General features: G+C 45.6%; 1 long non-coding RNA gene across 1 annotated transcript in view; it reads right to left on the reverse strand.

Moving 5' to 3' along the window:
• Positions 1-482: 482 nt before the first annotated feature.
• LOC121299113 overlaps positions 483-19,566 on the reverse strand; it is a 67,497-nt gene continuing 48,413 nt past the window's right edge. The window contains exons 4-5 of the long non-coding RNA XR_005947365.1: positions 14,333-14,488; positions 483-522 (exon numbers count right to left, since the gene is read on the reverse strand). This is a non-coding gene — a long non-coding RNA (uncharacterized LOC121299113). The remainder of the gene's footprint in view (positions 523-14,332; positions 14,489-19,566) is intronic.

Here is a 19,566-nt window from a genome sequence, read left to right on the forward strand (position 1 = left end):
GGCGCCATCATTGTTAGTTCTGCTGATGTGGGGGAGGTATCGCCAGCCCTACCCTCTCGATCAGTGTGGTGTACCTCTCCTCTCTCCTTCTCTCCTCCGCCTCCCGCCTGCTATCCAGCTGCTCCAGCAGCGCCGACAGTGCTGCGTAGTCCATCCCACTTCTGACAACCACGTGTGGCAAAGTGGTGAATACGTGCAGGTGAGTGCAGTGCAGAGTGGATAAATGACACAGACGATGATGTACAGGTGCAAGGGTGTTTATTAAATTAATTCAATGTCCAGAGCCTTATAGCAAACCTGCAAATAATAATAATGTTGGAAGTGGTACAGCGGCGTGTATCACTTCTGATTATAATCCCATGGGTTTGACCCATAACCCAAAGTCCAGTCCTTTCATCCACACAGTTCTGACAGTGCGTGATTTTAGTGCTCATGGTGCAAAAGACAGTTCCTGTAGTGGAAACGGTGAGTGGTGATATCTGGGTTTTACGCTGGCCTGCGGCTGCAGCTCCGGATCGTGCTCTGTATTATTGGTGAGAAACGACACACAAGACAAACAGTGTTAATACACAGACAAGCAGAACACTCACGGTTTTTTGTATAAACAAGTCGGGCTCCTTCTTGGGTATTTGGCTTAACCATATGCAAAAGGAACAGATCACAAAGCCACGCTCCCCTATTTATACCCTCGCCCATGACCGCTAGGTTAACGAGTGCATCCGCTCCTCCAATCCTCAGATGCCACGCCATTTACCGTCCGAGTCAGTGAGCTTGGGTGCCTTAGCTCCGCCCCTTTCCTAAACGGCCGACTTCCACCTACCCTTTGGAATAAATTGTCTTGCCATTTGTTTAAGGTTACTCTGTTCCTTCTTTCTAGTGCCCTCACAGGTCGGGAAGGAGATCTAACACCAAGTGCCATTCGATCTCTGTCACACAGACCCAAAGCCACAACAGAATCAGAAGACAAGTTTCTGAGAGTCAACAGCTTGCGTGATTGGCGGCTCACAGGACAACAGCTTCAAGCACAGCTTAACACTGGTCGAAGTAAGCAAGTCTCAGTTTCAACAGTGAAGAGAAGACTTCGAGCTGCAGGTTTGACAGGTCGAGCGGCAGTAAGAAAGCCATTGCTAAGATGGCAAAATAAGAAAAAGAGGCTTGCCTGGGTCATGAAGCACCACCAGTGGACTACTGAAGACTGGAAGAAGGTCTTATGGACCGATGAATGATCTGGGTCTCTTTTGCTGGATCCAGAGTCGGCTACTTGCACAGATTGATTAGCACCCTGAACCAAAATGGCTACCACAGCATTTTGCATCGCCATACCCTCTGGTATACGCCTAGTTGGTCAGGGGTTCATCCTACAGCAAGATAATGACCCAAAACATACCTCCAGGCTATATCAGAACTACCTTAGAAGAAAAGAACAAGACGATAGGCTTCAAATCATGGAATGGCCAGCACAGTCTCCAGACTTAAACCCCATTGAGCTGATTTGGGATGAACTGGACAGAAGGGTGAAAGCAAAGCAACCTACAAGTGCAACACATTTGTGGGAACTTCTGCAACAGTGTTGGGAAGAACTTTCCGAACAATATTTGATTTCCATTATAGAAAGAATGCCACGAGTGTGTTCGACTGTTATATCTGCAAAAGGTGGCTGCTTTGATGAGGCAAAAATTTAGATTAAATTTTGTTAAACAAAATGATTCCATGATTTCTTTTTTTATCTCCAATTGTTTATTTGTTCTATGCTTTAATTTCAGAGTACACTGAGACATTAAACTGTGTAAATTTCAATAAAAACTGGAAAATTGAAGGTGTTCTAAAACTTCTGACCGGTAGTGTGTGTGTGTGTGTGTGTGTGTGTGTGTGTGTGTGTGTGTGTGTGTGTGTGTGTGTGTGGTGTATATATATATATATATATATATATATATATATATATATATATATATATAAAAAATGTTATACTGTTATACTAAATATTATGTAAGATTTGTTTTAATTTCATTTTGTGGTATAGCTATTTGAGATAGAATAGATCCTAAAGTTTTTAGTCTATTTAGTAAGTTCGTTTTTTCAGTTAGAGAATGGATACCAAGCTTTTTTTATGAAAAACGAGCCAAAAGTATGCTGGCCTTGATACCAGACAACTCCCAGGACTCTGATGTTGATCTGAGTGATGACCAAGAAGAAGATCCAGACTACAACCCTCATCCAGAAGAACTGGATGATGACAAAATTTTTAACCTCTTGAGGAAGATGACGATGTGTTTTCTACTGTTTCTTGTGCACCATCTTCTAATCATGCTTCAACATGCACTTCTGCTCAAGCCCCTAAGAAGAGGAATAGAAAAGGCACAAACACCCTTGTAACAGTCTCCACGGAGATACCTGATGACCACCCTCACTCCAGCTCCAATAAGTCACAGTCCAGGGAGAGAAAGTTGATATCCCGACATTCCAGGTTCCTGATGCCCCCTACTCAGTCAAGTCCCCATATCAGTATTTCAAGATGCTATTTACTGACCAGATGATTGAGCATATTGAGCATATCAGTGAGTAAACCAATCTGTATGCTCAGTAGCTGGGATCCCCAATCAACACAACACCCAACAAGATTCAAGATTTTTTATCAGTGCTGCTTTTTATGGGTGTCTTTCAGTTTCCATCCTTGGATGACTGCTGGCACACTGATTCACGCTTCTCAGTTGTAGCTGATGTTATGCCATTTCTTATGCAGGTATATCCATTTCAATGATAATATGCAGTGTAATGACAGTCCTGACTGTTTCTACTAGGTCCAACCCATTTTTGATATGTTGCGCTAGCAGTGTCTCCTCATTCCGCCAAACAACAAACAGAGCATTGATGAGGTTATGGTGGTGTACAATGGGACCAGAGCTGGCAATCTCCAGCAATACATAACCAACAAGCCAGACAAGTGGGGGTACAAGCTATTCTGTCGAGCCAGTTCCTCTGGTATCATTCATGACTTTTTGCTGTACCAAGGGAACTCCACATTTTTCAATGTGTCATTGACGGAAACTGAGTAGGACCTGCTGGTGGGAGCCAAGGTAGTTACCACCTTTTGCAAGACAGTTGCAGAGCCAGCATCCACTGTTGTCTTCTGTGAAATTATTTTACTAGCTTCAACCTGATCCAAACACTGCATGCTAACTTGGGTATCAAATGCTTTTGCACTGTGAGGTCAAACCATACTGGTGGAGCCAACGTGATGAATGACAAGGATTTGTCATGACAAATGCATGGAACATATGATTACTGCTCTTCCAAGGGGTGATTGCACTTCACCGAACCTAAGAAAGCCAGAAAAGAAGTGCCGCTAAAATCCTAGAGTCCCAAAGCCAACACTTGATGTGCGATATGATAATCATGGTCACTGGCCAGGCTTCAGTGACCAGCGTGGCCGTTGCAACTTGTGCCCAAAGGGTGTGTCCCGCTGGAGGTGCTCAAAGTGTGGAGATGGAAAGCTTTTCCTGCATCTGAACAATAAGCAACAATGCTTTGTTGAGTACCACCAGAAAAAAAATAAATGTGATCCTTAATCCTACTTACTCTTGTATCCTATTTAATCAATTTATGTTTCCTTTTATTGCCTAAGGAGTGACATTTTTGTCAAAATGGCATATTATATATCAAGCTCTTGATGAGATCTATCTAGTGCCAAAAGGACCTAACTGAAATCAAAAACTGCATTGAATAAAGTGAGAAAGTAATAAAGACACATCTGCAAAATCTAGATAAACTTAGTGCCAGGAGGGCGTAACTAGCACACATACGCACTCCTGGTTCTAAGTGTTGCATTGTGGGTTGGCTGAGTGACAGCAGATGAATGAAAATGGCTGAAAAAAGCTGTAAAATAAAGCTTTGTTTAAAGCAATATCTAACTTTTGTGGATATTTCTCCCGGTTAAATTGAGGATTCAAGCAATGAATTCATTGCAGAATAAGAATAAGACCATGTCAATTGTAGAAAATATTATAAATTATATTTTACAACAGTATTTTTAAGTATTATTTAAGAAATATGACTGTATATGTGATGATTTATATTTTAAAGATACATATTGATTCATTAATTGTTATTAAATTGATGAATAACAAGCCTGGGATAGAACTAGTGAAGAAAACCACACTTATCTGCAATGGGTATTCATTTCAGTGTGTTATTATGAAAAAGCTAACTTTTAAGAAAATTTTTTGGTTCTATTCTTACTTTTTGAAGTTTCAAATTCAAAAATATTTTAAACTCTAATTTTCTTCATGCAGTGCATGTGCTGATAAATGGTAATTGAACACAAACAATCAAAATCTTATTTTTGTTCTCCTGTAAAGTTATGAATGTCACTTAAGCCCTTCTGGTTCTAAGCCCTCTAAATACAGTACTAAAACAATCAGTTTTATAATTAAACAAAAAACATTTATTTTTATTTTTAAGCTTCACTGAAGCTAGCAGCTTAAAAATACATTAGCCGACTTCGACCCTGGGGAAGACTGCTAAGGACTAACAAAAAACTACGGCTGAGTGCACAAACATGTAATTAGAAATGACCAAAAGCATGTAATTAATCGTAATAAGTCTAAAACACAAGCACAATCTGATAAAATCAGATATAAGTGATACTTATCTGTGCATAGATCTTATCTCAGGTCAGTGAAAGGTTCCTAATGGTAACGCACAAGGTAGCCTTGGCTTAGCCTTGTGGCATTCCGACTGGTCTGCAGTGTTGCTTTGCGACAGCTTTGGTATTTATACCCATTAGATAATGGTTACATTTCTTACTTTATAGGGAAAGTTCAGTTCCCTTTCAATTTGAAGATGACCAACAACCAATAATTTGGGGATATGCCTGCAACAAGGCAAGTATTTACTGAGCATTTTATGTCAGAGCTGCTGATAGGCCCCTCCGTGAGTGATGTCCTCGGTCCCGCCTACCGAGGGAATAAGTAGTCACTCTGTGGAGATCACAGTCTCTTTTGCTTCTCACAATCAGGTAGGTAAGATTGGTATAACTAACCTCTCCAGTTGCGTGATTGATTCTTGTAGCTCTCTGTGGCAGTGCGATTGCCCTGCACAGTGGTAAATTAGTGTTGGTGTGGTTTATATGTGGGAATGGGTTTATTTTGTGACGTTTTGGTACTTGATTAGTTTGATTGTATTATTGTTTACAGACGGGCGCTCGATTGAGACTTGCTGCCTGCTATGTTTGGTTGAGGGAAGGGCAGCAAGTGATTGGCTGTGCTGGTCCTCAATCAGCACGTGGGCGGGTCTCGACCGAGTGTCCGTCAGTTTAAAAACATCCGCGGGAGATAGCTCGGGGCTGCTGCAAGGCCTGCCGTTTTCACGGCACCTTTTGAGTTATAGTTTGGGGTATTGTGTTTTATTTTGCACTTTTTTGTACGGTTTACTGTATTTGTCCTCTGTGCGTTACCATCGCTGGTAACGTCACATGACCGCCTTTATTTTACTTTCGTTTTCTGTTTTTGTTAATAAATCCTGCGCGCCTGTGCCGGCGTTTCAACACCAACCTCTGTCTCTCTGTATGCTTGAACAGCGGCGACCCACACGCGTGACTCGAGGAAGACCCTGTCACGCGTGGTGTCAAAAGTGGGATTCACTGGCACTGCCCCAAGCAGTGCAGCTATAGAAGGAGCAGACGAGCCATGGATGCTACGCAGTTTGCGGCGATGATGGACCTCCTGCGCCAGACGCTCACCGCAGCAGTGCAGGGGGCGGCAAGACCCGCAGCTCCAGACCCCCAGTTGCAACGCCCCACAAAAATGACGGCCGAGGATCGACCTGACGCCTATTTGGAGGTGTTTGAAGCTATGGCGACCTCGGCCGGGTGGGATCCAGCCCGGTGGGCTAGTTACCTGCTTCCTCAGCTCACGGGGGAGGCGCAAGCAGCAGCGAGAACGCTGTCCCCGGAACGGATGATGGATTACCCCACGCTGAAAACCGTCATCCTTAATCGCGTGGCGGCCACACCGGAGGGGTATCGGAAGAAATTCCGAGAGGAGCAGTTTGCGGTAGGGGAGCACCCCGGAGCTGAACACCAAAGCCAGGGTGGTGGAGATGATCGTGGTGGAGCGCTTCCTGGAATGTCTAGCCCCGGAACCTCGGCTGTGGGTCCAGCGGCAGGCACCAGACACGCTGGACCGGGCGGTCGAACTTGCCGAGCAGTACCAGGCAGCGGAGCCAACGCCCGCGAAACTGCCCGGGAGGAGTGCGGCTACTAGATCGTCACCTCAACTGGCCCCAGAAAGGGCGAAGGGACTGGGGGGTAGGAGTAGTCCAGGATTTGGTCGGGGGGTGTCGGCGGGAGCTCCCGGCCCGGGTACTGGGGCAGGGTGGGGATACCCACGGGCTGCTGCAGTGTCAGACCGGGGTCTCGCGCGGACACCTTATCGGCGAGCCCCTTTTATGGCTCCTGTGTTTCCCCCTCTTTTCAAAACTTCGGGGAGAGAAGCCAGCCCACCGAGGTGTTGGACGTGCAGGGAGGTGGGCCACCTCTCCCGGGACTGCCCCGTGATGGAGTGTGACCTCAGCCGACCAGGTAGGCACGTTCAATTACCTCAGTCACTTCAGCACACGGGTTTTGTTATTCCTGTGACAGTGGATGGTACAAAAACCCAGGCTCTCCTGGACTCAGGGTGTGGTCAGTCTCTAGTACAGGAGAGCCTAATCTCACCGGGGCATAAACGTATATTGGGACGGGTGCATATTAAATGTATTCATGGGGATGTCCGCTCCTATCCCAAGATAAATGTGTGTATGACTATTGGCCAGCAGGTGACGCAGGTGCAGGTAGGATTATGTCCTCGATTGCCGGTACCAGTAGTTCTGGGGCGGGACTGTGAGCAGTTTAAAGATTGGTTGGCTGCTCTGACAGCCCCGTCTTCTTTATTGGCTAAGAAAGAGGAAGTAATTGGAGAGATTTTTCCCTTTCGCGATCCAGAATGGTTTTGCCATAGATTTAAACCCCGTAAAACTAAACGGGAGCGTCGGATCGCTAAGAATGAGGGCTGGCAATGGAGGGAGTCGGAGAAGTTCCAGGTGGGGGCGGTTGGTGAAGAGTCCGGGGGGGAGGTCGCGGAGCCAGCGCAGGGGTCTGGCTCGGCTGCCTCTGCTCGGGACCGACCTGACCCCGAGTTGGAAGCCATGGGAGCTGATTTCTTAGCTCGCTCCCGTGACTTCCGACTCGAGCAAGGGCGTGACGACGTGCTGGGCAGGCTCTTTGACCAAGCAGCGGTGGTTAATGGTCGGGTGGTCGAGCCCAGACGCGCCGCCACGTACCCCCACTTTGAAATTGATCGAGACCTACTGTACCGTGTTGATAAATTACCCCAGACCGGTGAAGTGCGTCATCAGTTGCTCATTCCTCAGCCCTTTAAGGAGGATTTGTTGCAGCTGGCTCACGCTATTCCCCTGTCTGGTCATTTGGGAAGGGATAAAACTAAAGCAAGGCTTGTGTCACGGTTCTTCTGGCTGGGGCTGGATGGCGATGTTAAGCGGTTTTGTGAGCGTTGTGGGGAATGTCAGAAGGCCAGCCCTAGAGCCGTTCCACGAGCCCCTCTGGTGCCTTTGCCCCTAGTGGAAGCTCCGTTTGAGCGTATTGGGATGGACATAGTTGGGCCACTAGAAAGGAGTGCGGCAGGATACACCCACCTACTTGTCATTCTGGATTACGCTACGCGTTATCCAGAGGCAATTCCCCTCCGATCTATGTCCGCTAAGTCTGTTGCCAACGAGCTTGTGAAGGTTTTCTCCCGGGTGGGGATTCCCAAAGAGATACTAACCGATCAAGGCACCAATTTTATGTCCCGGCTAATCCGCGGAACATGTAAGCTTTTGGGAATTAAGACCATTAGGACCTCGGTGTTTCATCCTCAGACCGACGGTTTGGTGGAACGCTTTAATAAGACCCTTAAGAACATGTTGCGCAGATTTATTCGTAGTGATGTGCGTTACTGGGACCAGCTGATTCCTCCCCTTCTCTTTGCGATCAGAGAGGTTCCCCAGGCTTCCACGGGGTTTTCACCATTCGAGCTGCTGTATGGGCGGAGACCCCGGGGCGTGCTCGATCTGGTCAGAGAGATGTGGGAGGAGCAGCAGGACAATTCGACCAATACCGTCCGGTATGTGTGGGACCTGCGCAAACGTCTTGAGTCTGTTGGGAAATGGGCGCATGACAATTTGCAGCAGGCGCAGCACAGACAGGAGACACAATATAACCGAGGAGCCCGGTTGCGCACATTTCAGCCGGGGGATAAGGTACTTCTTTTATTACCCAGTTCTGAGTCGAAACTCTTGGCTAAGTGGCAAGGACCCTTTGAGGTTACACGCCAGGTTGGGAAGGTGGACTATGAGATCTGCCAGCCGGAGCGACGGACAGAGAAACACATTTACCATATCAATCTTTTAAAGCCTTGGTTACAGCCAGAGGCATTGTTAGTGGCACATGCAGATGACGTCACGGACCTGGGACCTGATCTTTCTGTGTTGGCAAGAAAAGGGTCGGTACAGATTGCTGAGAATCTGACACCAACGCAGAAATGTCAGGCTCGCGGTCTGGTGGCGGAGTTTCCTGACGTGTTCTCTTCAGTCCCGGGGCAGACTCGAGTAGCCCATCATCACATTGATATTGAGCCGGGGGCGCTAGTTCGCCAGAGGCCGTACCATATACCTGAGCGTAAAAGACAGGTAATAAAAGCGGAAATTGACGAAATGCTGAGACTGGGGGTAATAGAAGAGTCCCAAAGTGACTGGAACAGTCCGATCGTTTTAGTCGATAAGCCAGACGGGTCAACTCGATTTTGCATTGATTTCAGATGAATCAATGAGAAATCGAAATTTGACGCTTATCCGATGCCCCGAGTAGATGAGTTGCTGGAGCGTCTAGGCACGGCTCATTTTATGACGACACTGGATTTAACGAAGGGGTACTGGCAGATACCCCTGACTCCGGAATCTAGAGAGAGGACGGCGTTTTCGACTCCCTTCGGGTTGTACCAATTCAGGACCATGCCCTTTGGGTTGCACGGAGCCCCCGCCACTTTCCAGCGGATGATGGATCGCATCTTGCGGCCCCATCAGCAGTACGCCGCTGCTTACATAGATGACGTGGTTATCCACAGTGAGGATTGGCCGAGTCATCTGTGTAAGGTAGCGGCGGTGCTGCAATCCTTGCGGGAGGCGGGGCTCACTGCTAACCCAAAGAAGTGTGCCATTGGGAAGAGTGAGTCGGAGTATTTGGGGTATCGAGTAGGGGGCGGCCAGATCAGACCGCTAGTTGCTAAGGTGAAAGCCTTGGCTGACTGGCCGGTTCCTACAACCAAAACCCAGGTGCGCTCTTTCTTGGGACTAGCGGGCTATTATAGAAAGTTCATCCCGAGTTTCGCTACGCTCGCTGCTCCCTTGACAGACCTCACCCGGAAGGCTGCCCCAAATACGGTTCAGTGGACGGAGTCGTGCCAGAGGGCCTTTCTCGCCTTGAAGCGGAGGCTGTGTAGTAAGCCAGTACTATGCAGCCCGGATTTTGGTAAGAGGTTCACCCTGCAGACGGATGCGTCAGAGACAGGTCTCGGGGCAGTGTTGTCGCAGGAGGTTCGGGGAAGCGAGCACCCAGTCCTGTATATCAGCAGGAAGCTCCTTCCCCGCGAGAAAAATTATAGCACCATCGAGAAGGAGTGTCTCGCGGTAAAATGGGCAGTCGAGTCACTCCGGTACTACCTCCTGGGGCGACACTTCACCCTGGTTACAGATCATGCCCCCTTAGCATGGCTTCACCGGATGAAAGATAGCAATGCCAGAATCACACGGTGGTACTTGGCCTTGCAGCCCTATGCCTTCAGGGTAGTCCACCGAGCAGGAAAGCTGCATCAAAACGCAGACTTTTTCTCTCGGGAAGGCATGGGGGTGTAAGATTTTCGAATGAACCGGTGGTGTCATTCTGAGGGGAAGGATATGTAACAGGGAGAGATCTGTGCTGACTCTGCTGGCGTGTTCACGGGCTGCAGGAAGAGGGCGGCAGTCGCCCAACAACCGCCTGTGAGTCATGGCAGTGACACGGGGAGGTGGGAAAGTGTGAGTGTGGACTTTCCCCCTCTCTGAATGGCCGAGAGGCGGGTCTTGGGTGATTGTCGGTCCTATAAAATAACGCTCTGTTGTTTCCTCAGGTCTGCCCACTTAGACGCGCTAAGGGTGCGGACACTTTGATTCGGGACCGGGAATCAGCGAGACAGAGAGAGAGAGCGGGGAACCCTTGGGCAGACCTCGGCGTATTGTGAAAGAGCAGGCGAGATAGCCGAGAGAGTAGGACGGTGATCCGGGTCGTGCGGGTAGCGGCGACCGGGATAACGCTGCCGAGTGCAGCACCTTTTATTTGTAGTTTTATTACTGTTTTATTTTCCCTTGTTCTTTTCGCCTTCTGTTTTCATTATTATTTCTTTGAGCACCTGCGAGTGCATTTGCAGTTCGTGTACCAGCTGTGGTATTTCCGTGGTGCTGTCTATCATCGTTGATAGGCAGCCCACGGTCAACAGTGCCCTCTACCGGAGAGAAAAATACAAGAAAAAAAAAAGAGCCGGTCTAAAATAAAACTGGGCACCTGTGTGGTGTTTCCCAAATACACCTGTCTGTCTCCTGGTCAGTGAATTACCCACACCCCTTCCACACTCTCACTTCTAATTTTTCTGTTAATTGCCCTGCAATTTTTCCCCGAAATAGGAAACTCGGCTTCTGAAGATTGAGCTGATACACTGTGCAACTCAGGTAAATTCAACAGCCTACATTGTTTGATGACTGTAGTCTGCTTTCCTAACCTGCAGCATCTGCTGTCTGTGTTTTTTTCCTTTGTTTTTTGCAGCTATATATATATATATATATATATATATATAGCTGCAAAAAACAAAGGAAAAAAACACAGACAGCAGATGCTGCAGGTTAGGAAAGCAGACTACAGTCATCAAACTGTCATCAAACAATGTAGGCTGTTGAATTTACCTTCTTCGCATTTTCCCACTTATGTGGGGTCTGCTTGTTTGCACAGATTTCTCCACTTCGTACGGTCTGCGGCGTCTCGGCAGGTGACTTTTGCGAGGCGCATGTCACCTTTCAGCCGATCCAGCCAGCGCGTAAATGGTCGTCCACGGGGCCGGCGGCCTTCCACATTCAATCGAGGGTGGTCTTTGCCATTGATGTGTCCTTGTTGCGGAACACGTGTCCATACCATCGCAGGCACGATTCCCTCATTTTCTCAGTGACTGGGGAGACTTTGAGTGTTTTTCGCACCTCTTCATTCATGACAAGGTTTAGTCTTGTCAAGCCGAGGGTCCATCGCAGCATCTTCATTTCCATGGTATGGAGTGCCTGTTCATGTTTCTTTGTCGTTGGCCAGCATTCAGTTCCATATAGGACCACTGGTCTGACCACTGAACGGTAGGCTTTGAATTTTAGGCACAAAGGAATCTTCTTGTCTCACAGTACTCCAGTGACCTGCCGCCATTTCATCCAAGTGGCACTGACTCGCGTCTTGGCGTCTTGGAGGGTAGTGCAGTCGGAGTTGACTCATGAGCCTAGGTACTTGAACTGGGTCACTTTGTTCAGTTGGACCCCACCAGCTGTGATTGTGCCATCGGTTTGATCACCACATTCCAGGTACTCCGTCTTCTTGATGTTCAAATTCCTTGTTGCATAGGATGTCTTTTGGCTTCTGCATCATCTTTCCATTTTCATCTTTGATGTTGATGACGTGTCCTAGGTTTTGTGTGGCGTGGTCGCATGCGTGGACGATTTTGTAGATCTTGCTTGCCCCACTAGGCATGTCCAGTTGGTCATAGAGATCCTGGTAGTGTGCCGCCTTTGCAGTCGCCACGGTTCGCTTTGCAGTGGATTTCAGTGCGCGGTATCGTATAAGATCGTCTGGGCATTTAGCCAGTTCTCGGCTTCTTGTTGATGGTCACCAGCCGGATCCTTTTTGGCTGTTGTTGATGATGATGATGATGATGATGATGATGATGGTGATGGTGATGGACTAGCTATTTTTAACCGGCTCCATCCTTGAGCTGGTAGCCTCGCCCATTTCTCGCAGCGTCCGGGCGAAGACATTGCGTTTTGCTTGCGGGGGACACCCTAGCATTTCCTGTATGTCATTGAGTTGTCGTGTGCATTTTGACGCAACAAGGAATTTTCTTCAGCCGGCTTGTTGCACGGCCTGTCGCTGAAGTCCATCCTCCTTTCACAGACAGGCTTGGGACAATCTATGGCGGAGTTAGCTATATATATATATATATATATATATATATATATATATATATATATATATATATATTATATATATGTGGTTAAAACAGGAATTTGAGTTTAGACTCAAAATATTGAAATGGTTCGCCTGGGGTTCACTAAATTATTAAAAATTTGTCAAAACTTTTGTTACCCTGTCCCCACAGACATTTGAATAATAAGTGTGAAATCTAATAATACAAGTAACCATTTGCCTTTATATACATGTGTGGTAATAAAAATAAAAGTGGTGCAACTTACACTTATTTCAAACCTAACACATGAAATGTTATTTCTGGGTGTAGGTTGCCATGGGATTTTCAGGAAGAAGCCTATAGCACTGGTATAGCGGTCAGCTGTAGGCACAAAACGTTTAAAGGTGCTTCTAGTGAGGTGTACAGGCCCATCATAGATCTGAAATCCCCTAATAGGGAATTTCCTGTCGAGGAGAACATAACGAAAATGGTTATACACACACAAAAACACACATACGCACGTACACAAACCCCACAACATAAAAACACACACATAGACCCAAAGCCTCCCCAGAGCATGTTAGCACTTAAGCCCCACATCAGAAAGAAAAAATAAATAAAAATGAATTACAAGGATTTGTCCTGCTGGTTTCAGTAAAATGTTCTTTCCTCCAGTGCAATGCAATGTCACTCTCTTCAGTATATCTGGTATGGCACTGCTGACTCGAAGAATAACAGCAGTGGCAGATTAAAGTTAACTGGAAACAGGGGACTGAACTGTTAGCTGTTTAGAAAATGTTAGCTGTTTATTATTCAATTTAGGTTTTGGTCTGGGTCCAATATGTATTTGTTGTTTGCTTTAAGTGCAGCTTAAAAGCTCTCTGCTATAATCATGTTAGTTCCTCCATGTATTTATTTTTGTTTTTAATAATTGGCACTGATAGCACTCTCGCCCTGTAACAGTAACACAATATGTTCATCTCAAGAAAATAAAAGGCAATAAAACAGTGGGAAATAAGAGCCTTGACAAACATATTCTGGCAACTTACTGTAATAGGCAAAACATAAATGGTACAAATCAGCCCCACTTCATTCAGGCCATTCCATGAGCATGTAACATTTATTACACTGGATAACCCCATCATCACCCCAAACCAGATACAGAAGCTGACAGATACGACACAGCCAGTTACCCAGGTGAAAAACTGCACTGCAGCGCTGTTTTTATTAAGCAAAAATAAATTAAATATTTAAACAAAAACACACTGCTCACAGAGTAACATAAAAGTTTAAACAAAACAAATCTTACCCACTGACACCAACAAGCAAAAAAAACAAGTATAGTGCTGGTGCTTCCAGCATGTGTAGCGATTGTTATCTTTTACTTATTACTTTTTAGTTTTTTATTTCTTTTTCTGCGCTTTCTCTCATACACGTTCCTCTCGAACACCCACCCCGAGCACGGAAAGCTGCAGGCTTATATACCGGTGAACATCTCCAGATTAGCAATAAAGTAATCAATGAATTATCTGGAGATGGTCACCTTCTACACGAATTTGGTGGATAGGCCTCTAAACCCCTTTACGCTGCCACATACAATAACAAACACAGTCGTATTGTTAAATCAACACAAAATGCATTTAAATCATACATTTTTTAATTATAATACACCATGTTTTAACTAAACACAAAATACTAACACCCATTTTAAAATAAACAAACAGTACATTTTAAATGATAATACAATTTACTTACAAGTAGGGCTTTGCCCTGACCCCTGTTAATGTGCAGGGCTTTTCTGATGCCCTGCTACAGAACCATTTTAAACACCAACCACTTGGAACCCAATTGCATTATAATAATATCTACTGTAGTAATCTATGTATTTTTTAGGTCTACTGCCTAACATATGGTTAGAGGTTTGCTTTCTTTATGCTATGTACTGGATGAAAGAAAAAGCTAAAAAAAAAATGTAGGCAAAACAGAATGGCCGTTTTCCATAGAGAAATGGCTGCATTATGTTCTCCCCATGCTATGAAATCTCTGCTGCTTACTTGTTCCTAGGAAGAGTCTTGATTTTGTTCTCGCTGCCTCCTGCTCCCCAGTACTTGTTCTTCCCGCCGTTAGTTCCATAGTTCTTGCTTTCCCCAATGAACAGCGATGCAGACACTTCCTGGCTTGAGCCTACGTCTTTTGGGACGCTTCCATAACTGCATTCAATATAAATAGGACAGGTGTCAGTGACTTAATTTTTCGATAACAATGCAGACAAAACTGCCCTAGGCAATATGATGAACACTGCAACTTTAATAAACATTTTCTACATTTTTATGACACTGACTAGATCTAGATCTACACGGTATTGATTCAGTCTGTCTGAAGCCCCAATTTGCATTTTTCTACCAGAATGTGGACCTTAAATGACTCTAGTGCCTTTATACTGTATATCAGCAAGTTCTAAAGGAGTGGGAGATTACTACCCACAAGCTTCAATTCATTCTTTGCACTTAAATGCAATTATTGTGTAAGAATTTAGTACCTTTAAGGTATTTCATAGTCCATTAAACACAGAATAATACACACATTTACCTTGAAAATGACAATCCAATGCCATTATCAGCAAACCTAACAAACTTAAAAGAAAAACATGAGTACAGAGATATTAGAATGCTTAAGATGTGCATCACATAAACATAAATTACCATGTTACATCATAGAGGACAGAACGTTCGTGGAGTACTGTAGTCGAATGTTTATGAGGATGGCCAAATGAAAAGTAAACGCAGCACTCCACGTAAATTCATGGAATTTAAATACTTGTTATATAACAAGTAGAATTTATGGCTAAATCTAAATTAAAAAGCTGGATTTAGGGAATTACTTTCTTGATAGCAGAACAGTACAATTTGAAAAGCCTTTTGTCGTGAGATGTGAAGAAATGCTATATATATATATATATATATATATATATATATATATATATATATATATATATATATATATATATAAATTATTAATCATAATTATTTCAATGAAATGGTCACCCAAAGCAAGGGGTTTTCAGTCTGAAGCCCAAGTCAGTTAAAAGTCTGAAATGTGTATAACACAGTGTTAGAACACTGTCCTAAGTATAAAAGTGTCTTTGTTAGATGTTCTCTGAGTTAACTAGCATGTTACCTAATTAACCTTTTGTCACCAATTATTGTTAACAGATGAGAGTCCATGATTACTATAAATATAGGTAGCATAGGCACAAGTTTATCATTCCTGAATGTAAGGGAGCAGAAAATGGCAAAATACGCTCAGTTAAGCAAAGAAAAAAGACAGTGTAATTACTTTAAGAAATGAAGGTCAATCTGTAAGACAAATCGCAAGAACTTTGCAAGTGTCTGTAACTGCTATGGCCAACACCATCAAAAGATTAGTATAAACTGGCACTCATGCAGACCTAACACGGTCAGGCAGGCCAAGGGTGACCTCAGAATCAGAGAAGTTCACTAGAGTCATTAAAGTCTGCGAAACCAGCGATTAACTGCCCCTGAAATACAAACTCAGCTAAAAAAAAAATAGAAGTACAGATGTTTCAACATCAACTGTTCAGAGGAGACTGCGAAAAGCTGGTCTTACTCGAAGAATTGCTGGAAAGCCTGTATGGGAGGGTGGCAAGAAAGAAGCCGTTACTCAAAAAGTACCATCTGAAAGCACGTCTGGAGTTTACCACAAAGCATGAGAGTGACCCAGCTGCGATGTGGGAAAAGGTTTTGTGGTCAGATGAGACCAAGATAGAGCTTTTTGGCCAAAACTCAAAGCGCTATGTGTGGCGCAAACCTAACACTGCCCATGCCTCAAGACACACCATCCCTACAGTGGGGGATTGGGCATCTTGTTACAATTGAAGGAAGAATGGATGGAGCAAAATACAGGAAAATACTGCAAGAGAATCTGCTTCAGTCTGCTAAAAAACTGAAGCTTGGGAGGAAATTCACCTTTCTGCAGGACAATGATCCTAAGCACAAGGCCAAAGCAACATTGGAGTGGCTCAAGAACAAAAAGGTGAATGTACTACAGTGGCCCAGTCAAAGTCCTGATCTCAATCCCATTGAGAATCTGTGGCACTGTCACAAAGACGGCTGGAGTGGCTGGCGTCAGACCAGAGCCAGGAAATAAGAGAGGTGGAGTTTGGTGGAGATGGGTGAACAGAACAGACAGAAAATAAACGGTTGTATTAAACGAAAAACAGAGGACACTGCACTGGTAGCCAGAATAAACAGACAAACAAAACGGACCAAAGAGACAAAACACAGTGAGCTTCTTTTAACGATTAATACTATTATTATTCTTCTCTTTACCTCAGTCTCCAATCCCGTTCTCCACTCACCGAATACACAACCCAGAGTGGGTGAAAACATGTTGCTTTTATGCAGCTGTATTGTGACTCGACTGCTACTCAATCATTCAATTGGAGTCACGGTACAACTGCACGTGAATTAATAAAGTGCAATTCCCCGTGCTCACATATTACATTTTACTTACATGTGAAGTGCTGTGCAATCCTCGTGCCTAAATACAAATATACATTTTCAACACTCGTGTTACACAGACCCATTTATATCCCGTGTACCAATGACTATACACCAACATTTAACACACCACACTCAACATATAACAGAAAATACACACAGGGGTGGACACTCTGTCACATATACCCCCCCCCCCCCCCCCCTCCTGTACAAAGCACACATGGCCTCAATGGCCACCTCCCCCCTTAAAAGCCCAAAAGTCCAGCACAAAGTTCTGGAGGCTTCAAGGAGCCCACAGGTCGTAAGGCTGTCAGCAGCAATGCTGACAGCGGGGTGGCATACTCCTGACACTCTTCTGCTGCTGGTGGCAATGCCGGCAGCTTCCCAGCTGACAGCGGAAATGCCATCAGTAGAGACAACTGCTGCAGTGGGAGCAAGTCTACTGACCTCCCCCACGATCTCCGGCAGTGAAACTGCTGCTGGGGTTGGTGGTCTCCAGACCTCCTCCCCCTTCTTCGTAGCCAGCAGCTCCCCTTGGTGGGGTTCCGGCCACAGTACTTCCTGCTGCGATGCGGAGCAACAGGCAACCCCAGGCGATGCAGAGTGGCTGACAACTCCAGGCGATGTGGAGCAGCTGGCAACCCCAGGCGATATGGAGCGGCTGGAAATCCTAGGCATTGAAGCGCCTGGCAACCCCAGGCGAAGCAGTCCCAGTGACCCCAGGTGATGCGGAGCAGCTGGCAACGTCAGGCGATGTGGAGCGGCAGGCAACCCCAGGCGAAGCATGGCAGACATCCATGGGTGAAGAGTGGCAGGCATCCTTGGGCGAAGCGAGGCAGGCATCCTTGGGCGGAGTGAGGCAGGCATCCTTGGGCAAAGCGAGGCATGGAGTCAGGACAAGCTGGGGTATGGGTGTTGGCCCTCTTCTCAACAACTGCGGCCGGGCGGTTCTTCCCTGTGCTTCCCAGTCCTGGTCGTTCTGGTGAAGGGAGAGGCAGCTCCTGCTCCTCTCCCCCTGATGATGATGGAAGCAGAGGCAGCTCCAGCTCCTCTCCCCATGATGGTGGGGGAAGTGATACCAGCAGACATTCATCCTCTGCTGGTGGGGGACGTGATACCAGCAGCAATTCATCCTCTACTGGTGAGGGAAGTGATACCAGCAGGTATTCATCCTCTGCTGGTTGGGGAAATGATACCAACAGGCATTCATCCTCTGCTGGTGGAAAGGAACCCAGCAGGCATTCACCCTTTGATGGCGGACAGGGACCCAACAAGCATTCACCCTCTGCTGGTGGACAGGGACCCAGCAGGCATTCACCCTCTGCTGGTGGACAGGGTCCCAGCAGGCATTCACCCTCTGCTGGTGGATAGGCAGGTATTTACCCTCTGCTGGTGGAGGAGGCAGAGGCAGCTCCTGCTGCTCTGCTTCTGGCGGTGGAGGTGGTGGAGGCAGATGCAGCTCCTGCTGCTCTGCGTCTGCCGGTGGAGGTAGCGGAGGCATGTAGTTTCCTGGCGGTGGAGGTGGGAGCGGCGTGTAGTCTCCTGCTGGCAGAGGTGGGAGCGACGTGTAGTCTACCCTTATTACAGGGGACTGGTGCGGCTCTCCCTCACTTGCAGGGGACTGGTATTATATATTTTGGCTTATATATTTTTTTTGTAAACCAATTTTTATTTAATTTTTTTCTAAAAATGCGGTTCCTGCTCTGGTCTGACGCTTGGAGGCGCTGTTGTCTCGGTTCTGACAGCACTTGTCACAAAGATGACAGGAGTGGGTGGCGTCAGACCAGAGCCAGGAAATAAACAAAGAGAGAGGTGGAGTTCGGTGGAGCTGAGCGAATGGCTTCGCTCAGCATTTAATGGGTAAACAGAACAGATAAATAAACAGACAAATAAAACGGACCAAACAGACAAAACACAGTGAGCTTCTTTTAACGATTATTACTATTATTATTGTTTTCCTTACCTCCGTCTCCAATCCCGTTCTCCACTCACCGAACACACAACCCAGAGTGGGTGAAAACAAGCTGCTTTTATGCAGCTGTACCGAGACTCGATTGCTAATCAATCATTCAATTGGAGTCGCGGTACAACTACACGTGAATTAATAAAGTGCAATTCCTCATGCTCACATATTACATTTTATTTGCACGTGAAGTGCTGTGCAATCCTCGTGCCTAAATACAAATATACATTTTCAACACTCGTGTTACACAGACCCATTTATATCCCATGTACCAATGACTATACACCAACATTTAACACACCACACGCAACATATAACAGAAAATATACACAGGGGCGGGCACTTCGTCACAGGCACTATTTGAAAATTGGGGTCCACAAGCGTCGTCCAACCAACCTGACCAACCTGGAGCAAATCTGCCAAGAAGAATGGGCCAAAATCACTCCGACACTGTATGCAAAGCTGGTACATACTTACCCCAAAAGACTTAAAGCTGTTATTGCAGCGAAAGGTGGCTCTACCAAATATTAATGTGTGGGGGTTGAATACTTATGCAAGCAAGATATTTCAGTTTTTTATTTTTCTTAAAAATATTTCCCAACATAAAACCAATATCACTTTACAATAATTGATTCAGTAATATGAGAGAATTGGTCAGGGGTCTGAATACTTTTGCAAGGCACTGTGTGTATATATATATATATATATATATATATATATATATATATATATATATATATAATATATGAATTTTTAAATTGCTTTATATATTTATTAAATATCACATGATTTACAACTACAATCT

Source organism: Polyodon spathula, chromosome 2 (genome assembly GCF_017654505.1).
Source record: "Polyodon spathula isolate WHYD16114869_AA chromosome 2, ASM1765450v1, whole genome shotgun sequence".
Classification (NCBI taxonomy): domain Eukaryota; kingdom Metazoa; phylum Chordata; class Actinopteri; order Acipenseriformes; family Polyodontidae; genus Polyodon; species Polyodon spathula.